This window comes from Lissotriton helveticus, chromosome 3_2, assembly GCF_964261635.1.
Source record: "Lissotriton helveticus chromosome 3_2, aLisHel1.1, whole genome shotgun sequence".
Taxonomy (NCBI): Eukaryota; Metazoa; Chordata; class Amphibia; order Caudata; family Salamandridae; genus Lissotriton; species Lissotriton helveticus.
Genome location: NC_136062.1, coordinates 169,291,019 through 169,295,984, shown reverse-complemented (window position 1 = coordinate 169,295,984; position 4,966 = coordinate 169,291,019). Strand labels below are relative to the sequence as shown.

The 4,966-nt window shown below is 51.2% G+C and overlaps 1 non-coding gene across 1 annotated transcript; it reads right to left on the bottom strand.

The window, feature by feature from the left end:
- Positions 1–4,333: 4,333 nt before the first annotated feature.
- TRNAA-CGC (transfer RNA alanine (anticodon CGC)) lies at positions 4,334–4,405 on the bottom strand. The gene has a single exon. It is a non-coding gene; the product is annotated as a tRNA-Ala (tRNA).
- Positions 4,406–4,966: the final 561 nt, after the last annotated feature.

The window sequence follows — 4,966 nt, the reverse complement described above, 5'->3', positions numbered from 1 at the left end:
TTTGCTGCAGGAATATTTATTGCGAGATGGCACTGTAGAGGCAGTCCTTTCTAAGGCGAGCTCTGTAGGCGATGCAAAATCCCCAGCTCATCAGTACAAACGCAACTTTCGGTAGCCTGTGGAAACTTCCATTACTTTCAGACAGGTTACTCTGAAGTCTGAATTTAAATAGTGCCATGAATAATTTGTGCATTTCAGGAATTGTAGGAATGCTTTTTTGTAGGCGTGTTTTAATATATAGCTATACAATGATTTATCCAAATGCAGTGTCTGAAAGAGTTGCAAATACGATCTGCACATTCGATTGAATGTGCACATGTTTTCGGCCGTGGGTTAAAATTAGCATTATTTTGGATTGTTGTGGCCAAGGTTTTAGACTACCCTTAGAAAAGTAGAAAAGCATGCCCCATCACACAGTGTGCTAAGCTATCCTACCATCACTGCGATACTCCCTAGTGCAGCCTGGCCCAGGAAGCTAGGTAGCTAATCTGTATGACTCAGTTCCATAGGGTAACAGCTTGACTGTGCTGTCATGGTGAAGGATTGACTGTATGGAAGTCCGTCTAGGCTGTGCTACAATTGGGATAATTAAGCAAAGTCCAGATCTTACCCTTCGCTACTAGGATCCAAATTAACCCCATGCATATGTCAATCTCCTGGGGCCTTAACCAAGGGGTGCAGTTAAAAACTTGTTGTATGAACAAGCCCGGGACCTGCACTGTGTTAACTTAACCTATGAGAAGAAAAGGTCACATGACAGAATACTGATGTTGTCTGTCTGTTTATCCAAGGCTCTGGAATCTGAAAGGCAGCCCAACTGCTGTGCCATCAGTTTGGGAGCACCTGCTGCCACTCAGTGGAATGTAGAGTCTACAGCCTGCAGTGTTAAACTTAGTTCACTTACAAGTGGAGGATTTTGAAACCACAGCCTGAGCCTGTACAGCCAAAGGTTACCTAAAGAAGTGGTCCCTAGTAGACTCCCAATATAAAATTGCTCAAGGGAATGATCAACGGCTGGAAAGAGAACTCAGAAATAATTCTCTTGGAGGGGCTGGGTGTCAGCCACGTTTCCTGAGGGTCACCATAAGCATCTTTACATAAAGGAGCGCTGGGCCTATCATACCTATCAGCGACCTCAAACACACTTTGAAAAAAGGAATTACTGGTGTGCAGTAAAAAGATAAGAATACCAACCAGGATTATGTTACCCCTTTCTAAATTGACACTATGCTACAGATGCGAAGAGCTTGCCGAAAGAATTGATGCCATCGACAAACCTATATGTGGTACACAACTGGAAGACTATTGCACTGGTATGCGAGTGAGCCGTGCTAGCGCACTCCTTAACTCGATGGCTCGTAATAAAAGGAACAAGATGGGCACTCAATCCCCCATGTAGTTTGGCCACATCATACCTTGAGTGTACGCTGGTGGCCTGGGTACTGCGCCTCCCCTGTACACCAGCAAACAGTTGTGTGTACATATTGTCCACACTATGCAGTAGCATTTGCTTGGCTGGTGTAACGCACATGTCCTAGGACTGAATACCAGGTCGCATGTACCTCATGCAGTGTTAGCATACCGCTAGACTGAATAACACAAATCTCCTGGTCATGGCACACAGGTACATGTACACATTAGCCACATCATACAGTTCTAGCTTGCTGCTTGCCTGATGCATCACACCTCACTTGCACAGGGGCACCCGGCAAATGTACACATAAGCGGTATCAAGCCGAATACACTGGCAGATGGCCTGATAACACACACCCTTCATATGACGGTACTCAGTGCCGTGTACATACAGAGTTCATCATCTTCCCTTATATGCAGGCACTCAGTCGCATGTACATACTGAATATATTATGCAGTGTCGGCTTGCTGCTGCCTGGATGCCTCACACGCACTGAAGCACTTTCCAGATTCGTTCTCAACTCATGGGTGCAAAGCATATAGACCCACCCCAGCGCTCACCTAAATTGCAGCTGCACACACGCGGCAATCTGTCTCCCCCAGCTTTGTATATATCACCCCTAGACCTAACCAATTCTAATGAGGATTCCCCCAGGGCGTGTTCTAGGCAGGGGAAAGGCAGCCCGGGATGAAGTACAATCCGGTACGAAATAATTCCCAAAACTTCGTATAGCCCCAGGGCTAGTGACCGGTCAAGGAGAGCATCACTTATGCCGTACTAAGAGGTACGCCTAGAATTTGGAGTGAAGCCCCCACAAGGGATATGTGATAAAATGGAGCCCGCAAGGTTGCCCTAGAAGTAAGAGCCAAAGAAAATGACCTCCTTATACAGTTTAGCACAAGCTCACGAATACTGCCCTTTAGGTCCAAACTCCTCCCAGCTGTGTGGCGGTCACCCTGGAAGCGAGGAAACTGACTACACACCGGAGCGAGAGGCACGGCCTGCGGGCAGACATAATAGCCAAAAGGCCTGGGGGTATGACAACACGCATAAGCTCTGACAGCGTTAACCAACATGCAAATCGGCGCGCTCCACTATGCCACATCAACACCAAAGTGTGCAGCCATGAACCCGGAAGGCCCCCAACGCTGGCTTGTGTAACGCACTCTGCGCCTCCTCAACCGTATCTGCCCCCCTCCCGCACAACTAAATAGTCCCCCCCACCCGGGATCGGGACGTATGTCTGAGGAGACAAACCTCTAGCCCTGACGAGAAGGCCAAATAAAAGGAAAATTAAAGAGGGGGGGGGGGTAGACCGTGGGGTGCGAGGGCGGAAGGCCGCCTCGCGACCAGCGGGGGAGCAACTGGAAAATGGCCAACGGTGGACACGCAGAACGGGGCACGAAAACCAGCAATCCAGAAGCAACGGCCGGCAAGAATCTCGAGAGCGAAAACGTCTCTCTCCGCTCCCGGTGTTGTCCGAGTTGCGCAGCCCAGGGCAGATCCGTGCACCCTAGGACGGAGTGCAGTGTCTTAGAAGCCTGACACGTATGGCACCACGCATATGGATGAACCGCAATGTTGCCCTGGATGAGCGAGCCATAGGAAATGAAAACCCTTATACAGTTGCACAGGCTTGCGGTACTGTCCCTCAAATCCCAACTCGTCTGCGCTACCTGCTGCGTGACGAGCGGTCACCCAGAAATGCGAGGGGACTGACTACACACCGGGGCGTGAGGCACGCACCTAGGAGCGTGCAGACGTGGGAAGCCAAAGGCCTGGGGTGTGCAATACGCCTGAGCCCTGACCGACTTAACCAGCATGCAAATCGCCGCGCGCCCCCTTACGCCACATCCATACCAACGTGAGGGCAGAAAGACGCTCCAACCGAAAGCGTTTAGAAATGAAAAAATTTAACGAAATGGGAGGGGGGGGGCGAACACGCCGCTCTATGCCAGAAAAAAAAACCGTACCCACAGACCGATATGCAGCTGGAAGGCGAAAGCGTCCGTCTCCGCTCCCGGTGAATTTCTGTGTTGGGCGGCCAAGAAGGCAGGACCGTGCGCCAAGCTCAGTCTGTCCAGTCCATGAGGGCGGCCCCCCATATGCAGCCCGCATGTATCCTAATAATTGCGGCAATGGTCGGCTCCGCGAGACTGCGGCATGTAAGACATGCCGACAAAATTGGAAAGGCTGCGCTCGGACGCAAACCCCCCTGTGCGCCAGACCCAGTGAACGTGCAGGCCAAGAAAATGGCCGCACACGGACGCCATTACCCACGTGCACCAGACCGCGCAAAATTACACTTTAAGTGATGACATTTGCAAAACTGCATCGCAAATGCATATAGGCTAGAAGTACACTTTCCTCGTAGCGTTCAGGCAATAGAGGCTGCTGCTTTCCCTATCGCCCCACCAACATGTTTTTTGGTGGTACAAATACGCAAATCTCTAGCAGGCCTGGACTCGCCAATAATTCCCCGGCGCTGGGACAGAAGGTGCGAAGCGAACAACTATTGAGTTCGGGCAGCAAAGGAAAATCGACTCACCCTCCGTTCACAAGATGAAATTGACTGAAGAGGTTGGGGATACAACCCAGGGCCTCCTACATATGAAGCACGTGCTCTACCACTGAGATACACCCCGGACAGTGAAGCATAGTCTATGTAGACTGAAGAGCGGGGGTGACGGGAGGGGGTCAGTTTCCCAACCCAGTTGGTCTCTCTAACTCGCTGTGTCTCGCTGACTGACCCGAAAAATTGTCAGCTTTGCTTGAAAATATGTAATATGCCTATTACAATTTTAAAAAGCAAACTAATTAAGTGGGCTTCTGGCCCCCAACGGCCTGGTAAAACTCTACTTCCCACATGTAGGTAGGCTATCCTTTTGGAAAAAACCAAAACACAGAAACTGAGACTCCTGCAGATGCCGGGGATTGAACCCGGGGCCTCATACACGCGAAGCATGCGCTCTACCACTGAGCTACATCCTCTCTACTGCCGCGGAGCGCCCTCGCCCTTACGTGCTGTGTGCGAGCAGTTGTGATTATAGAGAAACCGGCTCTGTGCTCCACCAGAGCGCCAAGGGAGATCAGCCCTAAAATAACAGAAGTATGGGGGGGAGGGAAAATAGATTGCATACAGCGAGGTCATCAGAGTACAACCGTCGTGGGGGGGAGGGGGGACCCACGCGACCTCCTGGGCGAAGAGAAGTTGACCACCAGCAAAAACCAAGACCAGAACAACCGCCCTGTATGCCCTGATTAATCTGCCTGACACCTGTGTAAGACGCTAAGGGTCAACAACGGACAAAGCAGTGCGGAAGCCACAAACCCGGCAAGACCGCCGGGTTCCCCTGCAACCAAAGGTCCGACATGGGGAACCTAGGGCAACCCGTGTTAAAACGAGATCTTGCGCCAGGCCTTTTCGATGGGGCCCTATCTCTTGCGCACCCCCCTTGGGATGGCCATGCCAGGGAGGAGAATCCTCGCACAACATGTCGGGAAAGCGGATGGGCCATGGCCACGCACATGCAAAGCACCGGATCAGGTCCC